Source organism: Tachypleus tridentatus, chromosome 10 (genome assembly GCF_004210375.1).
Source record: "Tachypleus tridentatus isolate NWPU-2018 chromosome 10, ASM421037v1, whole genome shotgun sequence".
In the NCBI taxonomy this organism is placed as follows: domain Eukaryota; kingdom Metazoa; phylum Arthropoda; class Merostomata; order Xiphosura; family Limulidae; genus Tachypleus; species Tachypleus tridentatus.
Window position 1 is genome coordinate 27,947,375 of NC_134834.1, and position 24,465 is coordinate 27,971,839.

General features: G+C 35.4%; 1 protein-coding gene across 6 annotated transcripts in view; it reads right to left on the bottom strand.

Moving 5' to 3' along the window:
• The window catches only part of LOC143228944 (uncharacterized), a 50,245-nt gene extending 27,213 nt beyond the window's left edge, over positions 1-23,032 (bottom strand). For 2 of the 6 annotated variants that reach the window (XM_076460451.1, XM_076460450.1), the window contains exon 1: positions 22,588-22,750. The gene's annotated coding sequence lies outside the window, so the exon portion shown is untranslated. Of the gene's footprint in view, positions 1-4,689; positions 4,812-9,356; positions 9,620-22,587; positions 22,751-22,896 lie in introns of those variants that run through there. The other 4 variants (XM_076460448.1, XM_076460449.1, XM_076460454.1 and 1 more) reach the window with 3 other exon arrangements.
• Between the last annotated feature and the right edge of the window lie 1,433 nt (positions 23,033-24,465).

Below are 24,465 nucleotides of genomic sequence, written 5' to 3' on the forward strand. Positions count from 1 at the left end.
TGGACCTCCAGAAGGTGTTGTTCCCACCATTGCACATAAAATTGGGTCTTATGAAACAATTTTCACAGCTCTTGATAAGGAGTCTACAGCCTTCAAGTACCTTCGAGACTTCTTTCCTGAGCTGTCTCAGGCAAAGGTCAAAGCCGGTGTCTTTGTTGGACCACAAATAAAGAAGATCCTGGAGTACACAGAATTCCTCAAGAAGCTCGTAGGAAGGAAATAAAGCTTGGGGCAGCTTTGTCGCAGTAATTCGGGGCTTCTTTGGCAATCACAAGGCCGAAAATTATGTGGAACTGGTTGAGGCTCTGGTAAAGAACTACGGCAAAATGGGCTGCAGGATGTCCCTGAAAGTCCATATCCTTGACGCTCATTTTGATAAATTCAAGGAGAACATGGGAGCATACTCAGAGGAGCACGGCGAGCGTTTCCACCAAGATATACTGGACTTTGAATGCCGCTTTCAAGGAGAGTATAATGAAAACATGATATATGAGACTATGAGACTATATTTGGGGGCTGATACGTGAAAGTGATTTACATTACACTCGCAAATGTCGAAAAACTACTCACTTCTAAACATTTTTGTATAACTTTAATATCAATACATGTACATTTTGATTCATGTGTTGTTTTATTCAAACCTTATGTAAATGAAAATATGCAAATTTGCCCGTTTTTGCACAGAAAATAGGTTAATTTCTAAATTTCATTATCCAGGTCCCAAAAGCAAAGTTTGAAGGGAATAATGGTCATTTTCTGTACTTTTACAACATAAGCAATTAAGAAATAACATAAACTATCCAGGAACAAAATTTGTGTCACCTAGTGTAGTTACGTTTAAGGACTAATTAACATCTTTAGCCCAGAATACAGCTTGTTTAAAATCTCCAGATTTCAACCATCCTTGCTGTTTATCCATTCATCAGATGGTAAATTACTTCATTAAAAATATTGGAAAAGTGTTCTTTTTTTAAATTTCATCTTTTTTAATTTAACACCATTCACTAATTGCTTCTTTTTTCCAGAATTTTCACTAAAAGATGTTTCTTTTAACTCCTAAAAATATATATATGCTGTAAACAAGTCCAAGGCAACTGAATTTAATTCTAAAAGGCGTGTTGCAACACTTGTTTGTATAAGATGAAAGCAGCTGAGAAATATCTAAAAGTCGTCTGCTGTGTTTCTCGTCTCTACGTAAATTTAGCCATCATGAATCCTAAGTGTTTTGGCGTTCTGTGATCTTAATTTCCTCGTGAAACTTTAAAAATTAGCATTTTGGATTCTAAGGCTCTCTATGTTCTAAGATAAATTGACTCTTTAATCGGAAACTCGACTCGGAATCTGAATGGTCGCGGGTTCGAATCCCCGTCGCACCAAACATGCTCGCCCTTTCAGCCGTGGGGGCGTTATTATGTGACGATCAATCCCATTATTTGTTGGTAAAAGAGTAGCCCAAGAGTTGGCGGTGAGTGGTGATGACTAGCTGTCTTCCCTCTAGTCTTAAACTGCTAAATTAGGGACGGCTAGCGCAGATAGCCCTCGTGTAGCTTTGCCCGAAATTAAAACAAACAATTAATCGGTAACAGTGCTTAATTCCTCAGGACCTCTCCGGCTCTGAGATTTGGAATATATTTTATGTATATACATATATTCAGTTACACTAACGGTTCAAATTGTAAACTTTAATATCGCTCGTGCTGCTTTGCGAACTGGTGTTTGAATTATGTACTCAAGCGCATTACTCTATTCCACTTTCATCCCAAACATGGCCCCTCCCAATGGCACAGTCTGTAGACTCTCAACGCTAAAAACTGGGTTTCGTTACGCGTGATGGGCAGTGCACAAATAGCCTATTGTGTAGCTTTGTGCTTGACGTCAAATAATCTTCATAATTTCTGTTATCCAAAGCCCCAAACATCTCTAACCCCGCATCAATAGGCAGTGGCATTTTTAGATAGGAGCTAGAGTGACTCAGCTCCAGGGCCCATGGTCTTAATGGGGACCCATTTATAATTTTTTCTATAGAAAATTAAATGGGATGTAGAGCCCACAAAAATTATTAGTCCCTGGACCCACACAACCTTAAATACACCACTGTCAGTTGAGCGACAGAACTGCTCTTTCTAGAAGGTAAACCATTGGCCAAATAGATAATTATATTCGCTTGAGGATAATAATTACGACATACATATCCACCTGTTATAAAGAACATCGTTTATGTCAATTCCGATGTCATACACGATCTAAACTAGAAAATGTTAATTAAAACAAGACTCAATACAATAATTTGTTTCTTTAATGAATTTTGCGCAAAGCTACACGAGGGCTATCTGAGCTAGCTACTCTTTTACCAACAAATAGTGGAATTGACCATCACATTATAACGTTCCATGGCTGAAAGGGTGAGCATGCTTGGTGCGACGGGAATTCGAATCCGCAGACTACGAGTCAAATTACTTAACTCATTTGGCCATGCTGGGCCCAATACAATAATTAACTAATCAGAATGCAAGTGATAGTTTACGTAAACCATCTTTAATTACGTACGTTACATATTCTAAGCAGCAGGGTTTCAACGAAAAATGGATTCAACATTTGTAAAACTTCTAATTATTAGTAAACTATATCCTGTCTATTGTGGCCAGGTGACCCATGAACTTTCTACCATTCGTGGTTTTTGTACTAAGGTTTATGTAATACTATGTTTCTTTTTATAAGTGCATTTTGCACCTTCATATAATCTCGTAACGAATAAAATTAGACTGGGAATTCTATAATATTAAACCATTCAAACGTAGCAATACTTTGTAGGAGGATGCACGAGCTGTTTTCTTATGTAAGAATGGATTACTTACTGAAGAAGATAGTAGGATTATTGTTGGAATTGAAAAATGATCTAATGACTTAAGTTATGCGTGACCCAGTGATTAAGTGATTTGCTTTCTGGACCGTAAACCCTAGGAATCGTGAATCGCGTTTGGTTTCTTCACAATCATGCTACGCACGTTGGGGTCGTGAGTGTATTATCACAGTGCCGGTTAAATCCCACTATTTCAGTACCACAAACTAGTAGTTAGGGGGTGGGTACCTAGAATAACAACTGCTAACAGTTTACCTGTGGGTAAAGTTTCCCATACAGTTGGGGTAGATTATTCTGAAATTTCAGTCTGCCCATCCATTTGTCACTTTCAGGAATATAAAGTTAGGGTTAACTTGATGTTTTATTTGGTCGTTTTGTCAAAGTTACACATTCAAATAAATATATTCGAAGACATACACACATATCTGTAGAATGACACAGAGCTACTTTGATCATAACAATGTATCTCACAGTAGGAGTTTGTTCAAAACTACCACCAGGACAATCATGTAGCGAAACTAACAATAAATGCAATTGGCGCAGGAATAGATGAGACAAGTGGGGTAATCACCCCAGCACGCAATCGTACGAGGCTCCCTAAAGCATATACCTATGTTAAGATTAAGGAATTGCTCGAATGAGACAATGAACTGAAAATATTAAAATAAATATACTTAATCCAAACGAGCCAATCCAAATAATATTTGTTTTATAATAAGGCATTCCTGAGAAGTTGAAAGTAAAGCTAACTATTACCGTTATTAAAATGCAAATAATTTTAACATTCTCAAATAATTTGTTACTAAAATAATACGCTGGTGTTAGATGTCGTTCTGACAGAGGAAAGAGTAGGAAATAAATGAAGGAAATTATGTCATTGTAGAAAAAAGACGAGAGGTAGAGGAGAGAAGGAAAATCTCTGACCAATACATACACAATATATACAATACATACACAATACATACCAATACATACAATACATACACAATACATACCAATACATACACAATATATACCAATATATACACAATATATACAATACATACACAATATATACAATACATACACAATATATACCAATACATACACAATACATACACAATACATACCAATACATACAATACATACCAATACATACAATACATACCAATACATACACAATATATACCAATACATACACAATATATACCAATACATACACAATATATACCAATACATACCAATACATACACAATACATACCAATACATACAATATATACCAATACATACACAATATATACAATACACACACAATGCATACCAATACATACCAATACATACACATGCACATAACAATACATATACAATACATACAAATACACAATACATACACAATACATACAATACACACCAATACATACACAATATGTACAATACATACACAATACATACACAATACATACCAATACATACAATACATACCAATACATACACAATATGTACAATACATACACAATACATACCAATACATACACAATATGTACAATACATACACAATAGATACACAATACATACCAATACATACACAATATGTACAATACATACACAATACATACCAATACATACACAATACATACACAATACATACCAATACATACCAATACATACACAATACATACACAATACATACAATACATACCAATACATACCAATACATACACAATACATACCAATACATACACAATACATACCAATACATACAATACATACACGATACATACCAATACATACACAATACCGAATTAGAAGACACCTGAAAAGCAGAAAACATTTAAATAACTTTACTTACAACAGAAACTGTCAGAACGATCCGAGATTATTTCTGAATTTTCTTTGAACGAGGAAGAAGGAAAAACCAGTTCGTTATGACGACATCGTACGATGTTGACAGACGATATAATTTTGACATTAGAGGCTCTTCAGTTGACACGTAAGCACGAGTCTAGAACCACCCGGTTTTCTTGACCTTTACGAGAATGCTTATATCTCGCACGTAGCAAGAAAGATTTTCTTTAGTTTTTATCATGGCGGCTTCTTTGGTTATTCGGCAGAACTCTCGTAGTTTCATGTTACTAAATAGTAACTTATTAGGAACTATCATTCTGCCCTATAGATGTAGGTTTCAGTTTTCATAACCATAGATGCTATTACAACTATAAGTTATGAAACTGCAGAGCCGAAAATCTCTCTAACAACGAGAGTAGCAAACTTATGAATGAATGTATTAACTTATTATTATTATGTTTTAAACTTATGATAATGTTTACTGATAATTAGAACCGTACGCTTGAATTAGATGCATAATTTACTGGGTTAATCTTCAGCTGTGATCTATGTAAGTGGCTTTGATCATAAGTCATTGATAATGACTAGTTAATTCACAGCAGCAGTTTGTATCTCAAGATGGCTCGTATGGGTATTTACACTTTTACTAATAGAGCAGAGACCAACATTTCGACCTTCATAGGTTAACAAAGAAGGTCTAAACGTTGTTCTTTGCTCTAGTATTAAAAGTGTTAATACCAGCCGTCTTGAGATACATTTTTACCTCAAGTTGGTTTCTCGTCATCAGTAACAGTAGCAGTTTATTCAAAACCACCACTAAAATTGCCATGTAGCAACACGAGGTGTCTGTGCTCTTAAGTTAACCGAATCTAATTTAGGCTAACCTCACACGAAGAGTGCCGTTTAGCATTATAGGTTTTCTCTAGAGGGCAGTGAAAACCTAAAACAGAGGGCGACCTTGACACGTCGTTCAGTGTCCAGTGAAGCCTTCAAGACCTGTCTTTGTCTGGGTCAATACACTGTTGTGAACCGTGAAGGTGAGTAAAATAGAAAATACGAACGCGGACTGAGAATGGAAACACGGATAAGTGAGCATGAAGGCGTCACTTGAATATCGAAGTTAGAGACAATAAAACCGATTAGTAAAGCGGAAACAAAGTAAAGAATGTTTTAAAGTCTTACTTATTATTTTGCCGCTTGGTTGGTTAACATTAAATCTTTGTATAACCGCACATAAATAACGTCACTCACTTGAAACAAAAAATAACTTTCAGTTAAAGATGTCAAACCAAGCGACTGTAAACAGAATAAATAAACCTCATCTGAAGATGTGAAACTTTGAGTTATATTAGACAGTAAAACGAAACAAGTAGAATAATAAACGCTCATGTATATATTTTGTATTGGGACACCCTTTTCAGAACTGTGAAATAAACCTGCACAGCTTTCTTGTGATTGGCTACGTCAGCTGATTAGGTTTATTTAAAGAGACTGAGTAAGTAGTGTAATGACGTTTTGTTATTCAGAGCTGAAACAGATTCACTGAGTAACTCCATCATGCATGACCATTTATTCTTCTTTTAATTAGAACGTAGCTCTGTTTCAGGATATACACTTCGTCAGGGAGCGGTTACTTGGCTTCCAGAAAGGCAACAGATTACTGTACAATTCTCCATAAAGTATTAATAACTGCTTTCAGAAATATATATACGTCCCCGAAGTTTCATTCACGAGTGCATCAAAGAAAAACGGATCTGTCTATCTCAGAATGTCATAAGTTTATTACGGTTTGGAAACTTTTAAAATCTTTTCATAATTAAAAAGGAAAATAAATGATTCTTAATTAAATTATGAGTAATAGTTGTAGCAGTACGTGGAATAAATTTCAGATGTTCGAGTCTCTTAAAACTTCCACAGATAATTTACAAAATGCTGTTATGTAACTTGCAGTTGATTGAGCAAATAAAAAAACCGTGTCTTTACCTTTCAAAGAGGTGAATTGAATCCTATATCTCTGGATGATAAATATTTTTTTAAGAATTGGTATTTCGAACTCATATAAACAACCAGTTCGTCCGCTCGAATTAAAATCAAAACTACTTTTAAACAGGCATATGGTTAGTTGTCATCACACTTCTTTTGATCGATCATACGGAACCATGAAAAAGTTCTACTTTAAGAAATAGTATAGGGTCATTTTTAGTGAAAAACAAAAAAGAATTATTCTATTAAAATAACTATTAGCGAAACGTTTCTTTTAAATTCGTATTTACTAGATAGTATAGGACACGCCCCTCAGTGGCTCAGCAGTATGTCTGCGGACTTACAACGCTAAAAACTGGGTTTCGATACTCGTTGTGGGCAGAGCACAGATAGCCCATTGTGCAGCTTTGTGCTTAATTCAAAACAACAACTATAGGACATTAGTTTTATTATTTTTCACGGATAATAAATGATGTGATAACAATATCAGACATTGCAGACAAGCAAAGAGACAGGCGTTAATCGTGCCTTCATATTTACAGAAAACGTTGGAAATGAAGGGCATTTGAACCGACTGGTAACTGTGATCACAACGCAATTTATAGACATTGTTAGCACTGTTGGATTAAATAGTACCAGCAACAATGTAACCATCCACCAATGAACAGGGTAATAATACATCTATTATAGAACCACTAGCAGTATGATATTAATGTATATAACATTTTGAATTATATAATTATAATTAATTATTATTATTAATATGAAACAGCACGTGGGAAAACAATATACAGTAACTGAAAAACATGACGCAGCTGTAGAGTGAAGATATATTTAATGTACTGCCTCCCTTACTTGAAATCGAATAAATGTAACTGAAACTGAATTATGTCTGTATTGCAATAGGGGCATTGTAAGTGGCATACGTATTTTAGTTGTGTTCCATATAAACTTTTATTGCACAAAATTTTAAACTATAGTTTCGTTTTCAGTTTACTTACTGGTAGAATATTTTAAAATTATGTTATTAATAAGAACTCATTAAGCGTATGATTATTGGTCATTGTATTCCTATAAAAATTATAATAATTTTAAATCAATTGAGTTATGTAATTGTAACACTTACTCAGGGAAAATATACTGAACACTTATTGACATGAGATACAAAATAAAAAATATAATTAAAAGAGACAATGGTATGTAATTTCATTAAAGAGCTTAATCAGATCAAAGCGATTACGATGCTGCACGTGGGATAAAGGAATGGGGAACCCAAATTTGTAAAGGAAACTGTAATTAAGGATATCGATGGTTTATTACAGATGAAAATATTGTGAACTTTCTGTGTTTAGAATGTTTTTTTATGTGTGATGGATACATATTAAGAGGTTTAAAATTATCTGTTTTTCAAGTTTTTTTCGGTGATTATTATGTTAAATGTTTATTGATGACCTGAATGAAACTTGTAATATAATAGTTTGGTTGTTTCAAGAGAAATAAGCCTGGCATGGCCAGGTAGTTAAGGAATTCGACTCGTAATCCGAAGGTCGCGGGTTCGAATCCCCATCACACCAAACATACTTGCCCTTTCAGCCGTGGGGTGTTATAATGTGACGGTCAATCCCACTATTTGTTGGTGAAAGAGTAGCCCAAGAGTGGGTGGTGGTGGTCTTACACTGTTAAATTAGGGACGGCTAGGACAGATAATTCTCGTGTAGCTTTGCGCGAAATTAAAACAAACAAACAAACAAATCAAAAGAAATAATTCAAACTACACTTCGAAAACTGATTATGAATAAAGTAAACCTTGATTGACTTTGTGAACAAAACAAAGAAAACATTAACTGCTCTAAATTTTAAACGCGTGCGATAACGTACCGTTTACTTATATGTGTTTTTAAGGAGCTGTCTACGTTATGTCTCATCACGGGTATCGAAAATGGCTTTTCAGTGTTAAAAGTCCTCAGATTTACCACTGTACTTTGGCGATTAATTATTTTTATTTACTAATATTGCTATAATGGTAACCTATAATAGTGTAATAGATGGTATATTTTCAGTTGTTTAAATAACTGTTTTTTTTTTTCTTTTAGGTTGAGTGTCAAGCTTCTAACAACGGTTTTGTTAAACAAAAATATATAAAATAATACATATATATACACAGACACACGCATATATATATATATATATATATATATACACACACACACACATATACATACACACACACACATATATATACATACACACACACACACATATACATACATACAGACAAACACACATATACATACAGACACACACACACACATATACATACAGACACACACACACACACACATATATATATTTTCTACTCACGTGTTGTAGTTAAATTTCACATATCTAATTTTTTTTATTTTCATTGAAACAAATTTTCACCAAACAAATGCAAACAACACATACGTTTAATCATAAAAAAATTCAGTAGCGGATTGAGGGTTTACATCCTATAAAGACACTGAATTGTTAAAAACTGCCACCCTAACATATTCTTTAAAGAGGCATAGAGCTGTGATCAGTGACGTATTTGTTCCTTTTCAAAGTGAAAGTTATAGCATAAAATAGCGCGTAAAGAACAAAGAAACTCGTGATCATATCTGATTTCATCACAGAATTCAGTTGACTGAATTTGATTAACTAACTTACTTGATGGAACATAACTTATACGACACGCAACTGCCTGAGTGTGATAGTCCAGATTTCACAAGGTTCAACTCCAGCTGGGAATTTCCAGTTCTCTTGTTCAATGGTGGGACAAACTCAGAGAAAAGGCAGTTCTTGGGGTTGTTCATATAAGCTAGGCGGCCAATTTACTTAATTCTTCAAGCAAGTCTGTATAAGTAATATTAATACATGCCAGCACCCCTGGAGAAACGAGTCCATAAAAAAAAGTAGGTCAGGCAGGTGCATCAGGGGTCCACCAACACTGCTAACGTATTTCACACGTGCACTTAGTATCCTCGTGCTTGACCTTTTTTTTTTTTTTTATCCCTAGAGGGCCAGTAAGAAAAGTCAATTATTTGAGCAAAATATTGAGGAATGTGTATAAGTCAGGCATAAGAAATTCGGTATAGGTCTTACTACGAAGATGAACTAGTGTTTTATCCATGCTTGTAGTGCCTGCAATTATATACAAACTAGTGTTTTATCCATGTTTGTAATGCCTCCAATTATATACAAACTAGTGTTTTATCCATGTTTGTAATGCCTCCAATTATATACAAACTAGTGTTTTATCCATGCTTGTAATGCCTCCAATTATATACAAACTAGTGTTTTATCCATGCTTGTAATGCCTCCAATTATATACAAGAACAAAATGATCTCGTGTAAATTCTGACTCTTCGTGATGACGAGAAACCCACTCGAAGTAAAAATGTATATCTCTCTCTTTATTAACCTGAATATGACTTAAGAAGAGTCGCGGGTTTGAATCCCAGTCACACCAAACATGCTAGGCCTTTCAACCGTGGGAGCGTTATAATATTACGATCAATCCCACTATTCATTGGTAAAAGAGTAGTCCAAGAGTTGGCGGTAGGTGGTGATGACTAGTTGCCTTCCCTCTAGTCTTACACTGCTAAATTAGGGACGACTGGCGCAGATATGCCTTGTGTAGCTTTGCGCGAAATTAAAAAAACAAGCAAAACAAAACAGACCTAAGAAGGTCGAAACGTTGTTCTCTGCTTTTGTAGTAAAAGTGTTAATACCCATACCAGCCGTTCTGTGATAGATATTCAGACTCTTTTCGTGTCACTCTCTAAGTATATTTTTGTACCCGGGGAAAATTTTTCAACTTCCTTCTATGCAGTTTATGTTTTTTTTTTTAAAGAGTAGCCCAAGAGTTGGCGGTGGGTGGTGATGACTAGCTACCTTCCCTCTAGTCTTACACTGCTAAATTAGGGATGTCTAGCGCAGATAGCCCTCGAGTAGGTTTGCGCGAAATTCAAAACATTTCGTTTTTTTTTAAATGAATCATAAACTTTCGCACAGACACAAAAATGTATTTGGAGAACAACACTTGTATCACGAAATCGGTTACCAAGAGAGGAATATTTCATTAAGACGCTTCAAATAGAGATGGATTTTTATATAAGAAAAACCTTTTTGTTTTCTTTATATTGTATACTTGTTTGTACTGACTTAATATTTATTATTTACAATAAATACATCGTTACGTATGCGAATGAATGCATGAAAATCTTGACGTACTCCTTTAAACGTTTTGTACCTTTTTGAGACAATGGTAAGTTTTGGGAGTTACAAAGCTACAATCTGGTGTTCGATTCCCCGCGGTGGATACAGCATATAGCCCAATGTGGCTTTGCTCTAAAACAAACAAACGAATTTAAACCTTTACTCTACTAAAGAATCGTTATTTGAGATAAATTTATGTTTTCTACCAGCCATAAATTTCTATTTGTTTAAAATAATCTTGGCCTTAAAGTCTTTAGTGCTGTTAACTGTTTCAACACAACAGGATATACAGATCGTTAGGACTAAATCAGTGGTGCGTTTTTAAATAAAAAAAAATCAACAACAACATATACAGATCGTTAGGACTAAATCAGTGGTACGTTTTTAAATAAAAAAAATCAACAACAACATATACAGATCGTTAGGACTAAATCAGTGGTACGTTTTTAAATAAAAAAATCAATAACAACGCATACAGATCGTTAGGACTAAATCAGTGATACGTTTTTAAATAAAAAAATCAACAACAACATATACAGATCGTTAGGACTAAATCAGTGGTACGTTTTTAAATAAAAACTCAACAACAACATATACAGATCGTTAGGACTAAATCAGTGGCACTTTTTAAAAAATAAAAAATCAACAACATATACAGATCATTAGGACTAAATCAGTGGCACTTTTTTAAAATAAAAAATGAATAACAACATATACAGCTCGTTAGGACTAAATCAGTGGCACTTTTTTAAAATAAAAATAGTTTTGATTATAAATGGAATTCTGTATAAAGTTTAGGATTTAGGAGATACTAATAAAGATGGCGGCTTTGGAAATGTTATTAAAGCTGAAAATAATGGAGAATGTAATTCAACCTGAATGATTAGGTCATTTTTATTAACTTGCTGGGAACGATTTCTCTTAAATCTTAAGCATTTAAGTTGAAACAAATAATAATGTAACTAGTTTTTGGTATGCAAATGACTTTTATGGTCAAGCCAATCAAGATTTAAATATGTACTTAATGTTAGCTACCTACGTAGATCGCAACTTAAAATCAACACAATACCTATTTAAAGGTATTTCTGTTATTTATAACTATTGTTGTTTCGTCAGCGATATTTATGGCCGTGATCTCAACAATATCTTTGGATTTTCGGCCATCTTGAAACATTTATGTTAGTCCTAAATACGCAAACAAAGCTAACAATACAAATAATCTTTACCGTAAGACAATAACAATAAAACATGAAAAATGTAATCAAGTAGATGGAATTAGACTTTTTAAACAATATTTTAAATTTTTTTTGGTTTGTTTATACATGAGCGCATAGCTACAGAATGGCTATCTGTGGTGCGACCATCACAGCTGTCCAAAAACCGATTTTTAGCAGTATAACCTCACTGACTTTACTGTTAATTAAAGTCGCATTAGAAACATAATTAGAATATAATTTAAGGTGAAAATAAAATTCACTACTGATAAATTTACCTGATAAAAAAAAAAAAAAAGATGTCGTAATTGTATGGTTCGTAATTTTTTCATTATGAAATATTCTTGTAGTTTTACGGGTCTCTGTGTTCCCTAGAATGAAAGCCCTGAGAAAGTATTCCAAGTTCTAGCGTTTAATAATATATTGTTTTCAAACAACGCATGCTAGTAATAGGAATGCATGCATGGCTTACTCGCAATAGTTAATTGGACTGTTTGTTTGTTTTGAATTTTCGCGCAAAGCTACACCAGGATTATTTGCGCTAGCCGTCCCTAACCGGCCCAGCATGGCCAGGTGGCTAAGGCGCTCGGCTCGTAATCTGAGGGTTGCGGGTTCGAATCCCCGTCGCACAATACATGCTTTCTCTTTCATCCGTGGGTGCGTTATATTGGTAAAAGAGTAGCCCAAGATATGGCGGTGGGTGGTTATGACTAACTGCCTTCCCTCTAGCCTTAAACTGCTAAATTAGGGACGGCTAGCGCAGATAACCCTTGTCTAACTTTACGCGAAATTCAAAACCAAACCGTCATCGCCACCCACCGCCAACTCTTGGGCAGCTCTTTTACCAACAAATTTTGCGGTGATTGTTACATTATAGAGAGCGAACATGTTTGATGTGGAGGAGATTTGAGCCAGTGACCCTCTAGCTTAGTTAGTATACCACTCATGTGAGGTCCCGCGCAGTATAAAAACGTGCTTACCACAGTTGCTGGCTTTTCCCCGTCCCTGTGATAAACCTGTGCACAACCTATGTTTGTGAGGTCGACAGCCAAGTTTCTAGGCATAACTTTTCACAGTCACTTTACGTGGGCTGAATATTTCGAAAACATTCACAAATCCATAATCAAACGTTTCGCACATTTAAGTATAATTGCAGCCAAGAACAAATGTTGCAAACCACAAATTATAAAAACAACAACAAAATAAGTGATCAGTTTACATACGATCCTTAATATCACCTTCAGTATAGTTAAAAACAAGCTATAACTTAAACAGAACACAGTCCATAAACTAGCCTTAAGACTCCCAATATTTAGACCTACGAGTTTCTTACACAAGTCATGCACAATATTCAACAAATAAAATATTATCATTCTTAGCATTCAACTACTACAGTAAAACAGACAAAAACACCCAATTAACTGCTACCCTCCACACGATTACCAGCGCCCCCTACAAAACACCGTCATCATATGACAAATATTTTGCTGTAAAAGAAACGTAAATTCAAATAAAAGTTCTAACCATTCATATTCTTCTAATTTCAACTCTGGGTACCAGACAGGTAAATTATATTGTTCCTGTTTTGTGAAAGTGGGTTTTCTGGTGGTACTTCCGTCCCCGCCTCCCTCCACACAACAAATTCCCCAGCAGTTTTGGAATTTATGATCCCTGCCACTAGATGACACTGTTTGTGGAGATGTGCATTGTCGAGTGTTGTGTTCTCTCTACCTCCTGGGCTCCTGTTCATCTTTCAAACCTAAAATTTCTTTTAACCCCGTGACCTCAGCAAAATTTTCTTTTTCGCCAGCGGGGCAAACGGGAGTATTAATATCTCTGTACATCCCAGTTTAGGAAGGTTCATCTTTCTTTTAAAAACAAAACATCTACTATGTTTTTGTGTGTGTTTGTTTCTGTGAGTGAAGGGACTAGGATAGTAGCTTGAGCTGTCGAAGAATCATTTACTAGCAAATTCCAGTAGATAGGTCCTTTTCTCTGTAGCCAGCTTTGTGGTCATCATTCTCGGAACGTAAAGTCGCGAGTTCATGGCTATTATCAGTCGCAGCAAGAAAGTGTTCAACGCTTTGAGATCGTAAATTTATTGCAAAAGTGGCCATCAAGTCACACTATGCTGCCAGACAAGAGTAGCATGAGAATTGGCAGGATGTGGTGTTTACTACCTACCTTTCCTTTGGTCTACCAGTTCAAAAGTTAAGGATGAATATGCGTAAATAGCTCATGAGTAGCTTTGAGAAAATTTCTGAAAATAAAAACTTTAATTCTGTTGGTAGAACACTGGCATAACATATGAAAAAATCCAGTTTCAATTCCAGGTCGTCTTGTAAAGAGTTTGGCTACCACACATGCTAAAATGGGTTGGATGAATATTCAAAGAAGATTCTATAGAAGTGAACTAAATTTTATTTTTATTAGAAGTGTGTGTGTGTGTGTGTGTTTTTATAGCAAAGCTACATCGGGCTATCTGTTGTGTCCACCGAGGGAAATCGAACTCCTGATTTTAGCACTGTAAGTCCGAAAACTTACAGCTTTCCCAGAAGTAATTTTACACCAAGTAATAATTTAAAATATAATAATTCAAGTAAAGAGAGGAAATAACATAAACCACTATTCACTTTTGTTTTAACACCGTTATTATTGATTTCTTATCGCATTAATTTTGGAGAAGACCACATTACTATGATTGTTTTGTATTACTGACAATATATGTGATAATATAATAAATATCTAAAGCAAATCTATTCTTGCCAAAAGATATAATTTCGAAATATTGGAATTCTGATTGATCACCCATTAATTAAAAAAAAAAAACATTTTTTTTTTCAAAGAGCAGACATCTTTTTAAGGGAATGATGTTTATAATGATGTTTATAATGATGTTTATAACAGATTCGAAACGAGATAAAATTTCGTCTCAGATTCTTGCAAAATATATTTTTTATGTGTTTGTGTCCATAAAACTTTTCTCATTTACACACGGAATGCCCATAAAGGAGTCTCTGAATTAGTGACACAAGACAATCCCATAAAGGAGTCTCTGGATTAGTGACACAAGACAATCTCATAAAGGAGTCTCTGGATTAGTGACACAAGACAATCTCATAAAGGAGTCTCTGGAGTAGTGACACAAGACAATCTCATAAAGGAGTCTCTGGATTAGTGACACAAGACAATCTCATAAAGGAGTCTCTGGATTAGTGACACAAGACAATTTCATAAAGGAGTCTCTGGATTAGTGACACAAGACAATCCCATAAAGGAGTCTCTGGATTAGTGACACAAGACAATCCCATAAAGGAGTCTCTGGATTAGTGACACAAGACAATCTCATAAAGGAGTCTCTGGAGTAGTGACACAAGACAATCTCATAAAGGAGTCTCTGGATTAGTGACACAAGACAATCTCATAAAGGAGTCTCTGGATTAGTGACACAAGACAATCTCATAAAGGAGTCTCTGGATTAGTGACACAAGACAATCTCATAAAGGAGTCTCTGGATTAGTGACACAAGACAATCCCATAAAGGAGTCTCTGGATTAGTGACACAAGACAATCCCATAAAGGAGTCTCTGGATTAGTGACACAAGACAATCTCATAAAGGAGTCTCTGGATTAGTGACACAAGACAATCTCATAAAGGAGTCTCTGGATTAGTGACACAAGACAATCCCATAAAGGAGTCTCTGGATTAGTGACACAAGACAATCCCATAAAGAAGTCTCTGGATTAGTGACACAAGACAATCCCATAAAGGAGTCTCTGGATTAGTGACACAAGACAATCTCATAAAGGAGTCTCTGGATTAGTGACACAAGACAATCTCATAAAGGAGTCTCTGGATTAGTGACACAAGACAATCTCATAAAGGAGTCTCTGGATTAGTGACACAAGACAATCTCATAAAGGAGTCTCTGGATTAGTGACACAAGACAATCTCATAAAGGAGTCTCTGGATTAGTGACACAAGACAATCCCATAAAGGAGTCTCTGGATTAGTGACACAAGACAATCCCATAAAGGAGTCTCTGGATTAGTGACACAAGACAATCTCATAAAGGAGTCTCTGGATTAGTGACACAAGACAATTTCATAAAGGAGTCTCTGGATTAGTGACACAAGACAATCCCATAAAGGAGTCTCTGGAGTAGTGACACAAGACAATCCCATAAAGGAGTCTCTGGATTAGTGACACAAGACAATCCCATAAAGGAGTCTCTGGATTAGTGACACAAAATAATCCCATAAAGGAGTCTCTGGATTAGTGACACAAGACAATCTCATAAAGGAGTCTCTGGATTAGTGACACAAGACAATCTCATAAAGGAATCTCTGGATTAGTGACACAAGACAATCCCATAAAGGAGTCTCTGGATTAGTGACACAAGACAATCCCATAAAGGAGTCTCTGGATTAGTGACACAAGACAATCTCATAAAGGAGTCTCTGGATTAGTGACACAAGACAATCCCATAAAGGAGTCTCTGGATTAGTGACACAAGACAATCTCATTTCATATCTGGATTAGTGACACAAGATAATCTCATTTCATATTTCATAAAATTATTTTAAACACATGCCTTGAGAAATGGCGCTTGACTTAACATGCTAAGGAGAATACAGCAAAAACAAACAAAACAACAACCAGTTGCTACATTTGTAGTGTGAAATGGAACAACTAAGTTTTGCCTCATTTAATACTTGATTGAACGTGGGCACTTTCAGGCTACCTTGTACTTCTATTTAAGTTGCGCGACAATAAAACAAACAAACCTTACTGTATATTCAATGCGATAAAAATATTAATGTTGAGTTATAACTGTACAGATTAAAGAACGTTCTAGAAAATCAAGCAACACAACCCTGTTTACTTTAAATTATCAGCACAACCCAGTTTACTTTAAATTATATGATAAATTTCGATCTTGTCTTACGATTTGAATCCCGGTAGTTTTTCTCGATTAATTAAACAAACCTTTGGATTTGTAACGGATGTCGCTTATCAATCAATTGGTTGTTACACGAAATAACTTTTAAAATCAGAAATAGTACATTATCCAGTTAATAACTGTTCCAAACATGTAAGGACATTAGAATAAAAAAGGCCAAAAATAAACAACTGTAGGCAGAATTTAGTTGTTAGAAAATGCGAATGTTTAGAAAAGTTAAATTTGTCTACAGTGTACACGATAATTATTGGATTTACAGTAAGTTGAACACCCCCCCCCAGTGGCATAGCGCTATGTATACGGGCTTACAAAGCTAAAAACATGGTTTCGATACCCGTGGTGAACACAGCATAGGTAGTCTCTTGTACAGCTCTGTGCTTAAAAAACAAGTATATATATTTGAATCCAAAACAACACTGTTTCAGAAGTACTCTATGGATACTATAGATCCTAAAATCAAGAATTTTACTATAAAGATATTATGTGGAAAAGATAGGATTTGTTACTAGCGTATTGAGTATCAGTTTTAGTATTTTATTGTATATGTGGTATATACTTGGAAACCCAATCAGCTACTGTAAATAAAATATATAAAAAAACAATAAGTAGATCAGAAGTTCGTCCTCCTATGTAAGATAGTTCTTTCTTTTATTGCTGTTTTGTATAGTAGGACTAATTCTAAGTCTGAAGTTACTACACAGTTGCACAAAATACATTGTTTATAAGACATTGAACATGCATATTATACACATGTTGTTTGAAAACTTTTAGCAATAATAAGATAATGAAGTAAAAATTATTATAAAATAGACGAATATCATGTTCTCCACTATCCGTAGTTTGTATAGTGACATAATATGAGTTTTTGTTACTGACAATTTTTACACATACGAGCACTTCATAGTTTCTTACACTTGTTTAAATGTGTGTGCAAGATCATTTGTATCACCCACTAAGCCTAGGATTACCTTATAAAATAAAATAGAACATTATTATGTAAGCTTTATATTATCAAACAAGACTTGCATCACTTATAAACATTATCGTCAAGTAAGTCTTACATCACCTTATGAGTCTTGTATGATATAGGAAACCTTGAATCATCTTATAAGCTTTATAGTATCCAGTAAGCCTTTGTGTTATAGTAAGCATTGAATCATTATTTGGTAAGTTTTGTACAATGTAGTAAGCATTGAATCATTATCTGGTAAGTTTTGTACAATGTAGTAAGCATTGAATCATCTGATAATCATTACGTTCTCTAGTAAGCTTTCAATCTTGGTAAGCCTTAAATCATCTAATAAGTTTTGCATCATCCGGTAAGCCTCAAATCATCTAATAAGTTTTGCATCATCCGGTAAGCCTCAAATCATCTAATAAGTTTTGCATCATTCCGGTAAGCCTCAAATCATCTAATAAGTTTTGCATCATCCGGTAAGCCTCAAATCATCTAATAAGTTTTGCATCATCCGGTAAGCCTCAAATCATCTAATAAGTTTTGCATCATCCGGTAAGCCTCAAATCATCTAATAAGTTTTGCATCATCCGGTAAGCCTCAAATCATCTAATAAGTTTTGCATCATCCGGTAAGCCTCAAATCATCTAATAAGTTTTGCATCATTCGGTAAGCCTCAAATCATCTAATAAGTTTTGCATCATCCGGTAAGCCTCAAATCATCTAATAAGTTTTGCATCATCCGGTAAGCCTCAAATCATCTAATAAGTTTTGCATCATCCGGTAAGCTTTGTATCAAAAAATCTCAATCTTACCCCTTCTTTACACTCTTTTTTTCTATCTTTTAAGCTCACGTGAGAGCCATAAGTACTGTATCTTACCATATTTTCGCTATAAGCTCACATGGGAGCCATAAGTACTGTATCTTACCATATTTTCGCGATAAGCTCACATGGGAGCCTTAAGTACTGTATCTTACCATATTTTCGCTATAGGCTCACATGGGAGCCATAAGTATTGTATCTTACCATATTTTCGCGATAAGCTCACATGGGAGCCTTAAGTACTGTATCTTACCATATTTTCGCGATAAGCTCACATGGGAGCCATAAGTACTGTATCTTACCACATTTTCGCGATAAGCTCACATGGGAGCTCTAAGTACTGTATCTTACCATATTTTTGCGATAAGCTTACATGGGAGCCATAAGTACTGTATCTTACCATATTTTCGCGATAAGCTCACATGGAAGCTCTAAGTACTGTATCTTACCATATTTTCGCGATAAGCTCACATGGAAGCTCTAAGTACTGTATCTTACCATATTTTCGCGATTATCTGTTCTTTAAAAGACAGTTGCTGGTTCAATAAGTAAGTAATAGTGATGCAGAGTGCAGAAAAGCACTCAATCCAATTGAAATGGATTTTATACTGAAGAGAATGGCATTCCTGATGGTGTACCAATATTTGTTGTCAAGCAAAACGAAAACATTTCAATGAATTTTAGTTTTACGGGAACAGCTAAATTTTAGGTAAATTGTTTTTTAATTTGGCGCGCCCGGGCACGAGAGCACCCTCCTGCATTTCCCTCACTACGCTACTGGTTCAGGGATTGACGATCCAAGTCATTCATAGTGAATCACCTTTGGAAGTACGTCAGTAAAAGAACAGCCAATTGGGTAGCTCCAGAGAAACTCTTGTCAGCTGAAGCTGAATACCATGAGGAGCCTGGACTATCTATCGAAATTAATTTCAGAGGTCCATAAAGGCTGGAGTTACTAGTGGATTAACCTGACCACCTATTTTGGGAGAACTCCACCCTCTCCACCCCCCAGCACCATGATGGCTAATGATAAAGAGTGGCAAGGGAAATCAGTTCTCCCTACCGTGGGTCTATGAAAGGAAAACCACTAAAAAGACTTGACAAACGAACAATTTAGTGTTTTATTTTTGTATAAGGATTGTTTAAGGGATTTCAAAACCCAGGAGAAAAACGTGTTGTAAGCTATATTTTTAATGTTGTAATATATTTATTAGGGCATGTAACAGGCTTAGAAAATTCTAATTTGTTGTCAAGTTTTTACTCTTATATTCAAAGCTAGATTATAGATATGAAATAGAAGTGAAATATGTTTTCCTGACGTATTTGGATATGTGTTTCCTATCGCGTTTATCGAGTTACTTTTGTAATGAAGTTGAGTGTACGTTGGTATTCCAATAGTTAGAGGTCCCCGCTGGTACAGCGGCGAGTCTACGGATTTACAAAGCTAAAATCAGGAGTTCGATTCATCTCGGTGGACTCAGCAGACAGCCCGATGTGGCTTTGCTATAAGAAAACACACACCCTATTGTCAGAGAGGTTAGAACATTATTTTTAACGCATATCTATAAGAAACTACAACAATGTTCAAGTTATCAAATTTATAATAACGTTAAAGGTGGAAATTAAATTATTTATTTATTGTTAACTGGACACTGAATATCTTTTACCAGATGGTTTCAAAGAGCCCACCAACGAGAGAGCTGTTTATTTGTTTTGTTATTATTATGCACAAAGGTACATAAAGGGCTATCTGTACTCTGCCCATCACGGGTATCGAAACCCGGTATCTGGCAGAATAAGTCCGCAGATATGCCACTGTGCTACTGGTGGTCACCAACAAAAGAACACCGTCACACCATTATAATCAGATAAATACATCAACCTACAGAGTGTTAATACTTAAATAAAAATATTACACACAACCATAGAATCAAATAAAAAATATTACATACAGGCAAAGTCAAAGCTAGTTGGACCACATATAAAGAAACTCTGGAGTGCACAGAAATCCCCAAGACGCTCAGTTGGAAGGGAAAAAAACTTGGGGCAGCTTTGTCGCAGTGGTTCGGGGCTTCTTGGGCAATCACAAGGTCAAATATTATGTGGGAGAACTACGGGCAAAATGGGCTGCAGGATGTCCCTGAAAGTCTATATCCTTGACGCTCATCTTGAAAAATTCAAGGAGAACATAAGAACATACTCAGAGGAGCAAGGTGAGCACTTCTACCTAGATATACTGGATTTTGAACGCCGCTACCAAGGAACGTATAACGAAAACATGATGAGAGACTATATTTGGGGACTGACACGTGAAAGTGATTTACATTACAGTCGCAAATCTCGACAAACTACTCACTTCTAAACATTTTTGTTCATTTTTGTATAACTTTAGTATAAATATATCTAAATCTTAATTCATATGTTGTTTTATTCAGACCTTACGTAAATGAAAGTGTGCAAATTTGCCCGTTTTTACATAGAAAATAAGTTACTTTATAAATTTCATTATGTAGGTCACAAAATCAAAGTTTGAAGTAAATAATGGCCATTTTCTGTATTTTTACAACAAGCAATTAAGAAATAACACATGCTATCCAGGAACAAAATTTGTGTTACATATTGTAGTCGTTCTTAAATTTGAAGTGATAGATTAGATGGAAGACAGCTATTCAACATCGCCCACCGCCAACTCTTGAACTACTCTTTACCAACGAATAGTGAGTATTGACTGTCACATTATAACGCTCCCACAGATTTAAGGTCGAGCATATTTGGAGGAGATATTCGAACCCTCGACCCCCAGATTATGAGTTTAGTGCCCCAACCACTAGGCTAAGTCAAGCCGTTAATAAAAAGTGTCTCCTTACGTTGTAGGGAACTACAGATATTTCTTCATATATGTAAAAACGGCTCGTTTGGGTTGAGAAAATTTTTTTACGTAGAGGAGTGAACAACGTTTCGACCTTCTTCGGTCATCGTCTTTACGATGTTCACTCCTCTACGTAAAAATATTTTCTCAACCCAAACGAGCCGTTTTTACATATATATTTCTCTATAAGTGGGTTTTCTCGACATCACTGCATCACTGAGATATTTCTTCAGCATATTTAGATATGTCACAAGTGAAAACGTAAGTAATACTTTAACACTATTTCTTTTTACGCCTCTCTATGGCTCAATGGTAAGTTAAAGGGCATCTGACTGGAAAATTCTGGGTTCAATCACTCTGAAGCGGCACAGCTGAGAAAATTCACTCTGCAACTTTTCGCTAAGACAAAACAAAGTTAATTCCTACCTTTCATAATCAATACTTTTCCTTTCCAGTCCGCGGATTCGAATTTCTATCACATCACACATGCTCAACCGTGGGGGCGTTATAATGTTACGATTAATCCCACTATTCGTTGGTAAAAGAGTAGCCCAAGAGTTGTCGGTGGGTGGTGATGACTAGCTGCCTTCCCTCTAGTCTTACACTGCTAAATTAGGGGCGACTAGCACAGATAGTCCTCGTGTAGCTTTGCGCGAAATTTAAAACAAACCAAACCTTTGCAGTCTATACATAACGACCTCCACGAATGACAGTTTAAAGCGAGCAGCAATACAAGTAAAACATATGTGACTTTACGTGGATTTGCCAACCCCGTTAGGTTTAGCTATTTTGCTTCCAATGAATGAATGGAGGTTGTTTCTATATTCATGAACCAATTCTCTCCAAAGTCTTACCTCAGTTTTTGATTACACGATCCTCCACATAAATAAACAGTTGGCCTTTTTGTTGATTCATCTGCAACGATCAGTGACGTCAGGGACGGTGTAAAGGGTCTAATAAACGAGTTTACGCATATGTACATATTTATATACACGGACACCTTGTTTAGTACAACAGTAATGTGGGTACATGGGAGATATATGAGTACAACAGTGTTATCACCGTTTTCAAACAGATTCCTAAAGAAGTTTCTAAAGTGAAACTGAATTAGTATGCAGCTTGAAACACACCAACACTGATACTCTGTTCTCATTCTTTCTTACCTTCTTTGTAAGGGAAATGCCCCTCGTCAGGTTGCAGGTTGGTAATTGGGTCAAGTAGGCGTTGTGTGTTCTATATTTCAGATGTCCTACCCTTCCCCATCTATCTCGAACAAGATATGTATTTGTATACCCCAGCGGCATGTTTAGGTCATTTGTCCTCAGGGACTACTGTAGTAACAGCAATCAACTTCCCCATATGTTCGAGACGCACAGTTACGTCACACAGAAGGATCATCTTGAGTGTTTAATTCACTAGTGATACTTTGCCACAAACTGGTTTTGTTAAGTTTGCCAGGATGGCATTGGAGTAACTACTGTCATTGTAGTTGAGTTGTGCATGAAAACTTCCACAGGATATTATGTTAATATTATCATGTTGGAATAAGATCATGTGATTACGTGTAAAATAACAACAGAATGCTATAGATAAGTGAAAATTAAGCAAACACTTATAAAATAAATAAGTACTTTCTTTATCCAGCTAGACAATGGACAGCATGCTTCACAGAAGACACTTCAACTTGTTAGACTTGGACAGCAGGTTTTATACAAGACATTGGACAGCATGTTTCACAGAAGACACTTCAACTTGTTAGACTTGGACAGCAGGTTTCACTAGAAGACATTGGACAGCATGTTTCACAGAAGACACTTCAACTTGTTAGACTTAGACAGTAGGCTTGACACAAATCATTTCAACTAAATATACATTGGACAGCAGGTTTCACAGAAAACACTTCACCCAGTTAGACAGACAATGAACAACAAGTTTCATAGAAGACATTTCAGCTCGCTAGAGAGAATGGGCGCAAGATTTCCTAGAGTGTCACTTTAATATAGAAAATGAAAATCAGTTTTCCCAGAAGTCCTAGAGGTCATTTCACTCAGCTAAAACCAAACAGCAGTTGTAACATCAACTATAAAACTCTAAATGTTGGATATTGAGTTTAATTTCACATATATCTCACACACATGTCAGTAAGAAATTATCATTCTGAATATAATGTAGGTCATTACAATGTTAGCTACATTTTAGGAGAGCTGGAAAAACGTCCCCCGCTGGTACAGCGGTAAGTCTACGAATTTACAATGTTAAAATCAGGGGTTCAATTCACCTCTGTGGACTCAGCAGATAGCCCAATGTGGCTTTGCTATAAAAAAAATACACGGACACTGGAGAAATAATATTATAATTACGAACATTAAATCCTGTACATTTGGAGTTTTGTTCTCTATCAAGCCTGATTTCAACTTTCAAATAGAAATTTTAGTGTTAACACAGGTTAATTAAAAATTAACTTATCTTAAAATTAAACATTTTTATTATTACGTATAAAACTACATGAAGTACTATTTATGCTGTGCTCACCACTAGGTATCGAAACCCGATTTTTAGCGTCATAGGCTATCAGATTTATTTTTGAATCACTGTAGGCCGTTTTACTATAACAAAACTGTTCATTATTCCAAATATTTAACTTTCAATGAGCTAACTGAATTTACTTATTGAGCACTGTTTCATACATTTGTAACATCATTTCTATTAAATGTTGCCTGCACTCTACTAGT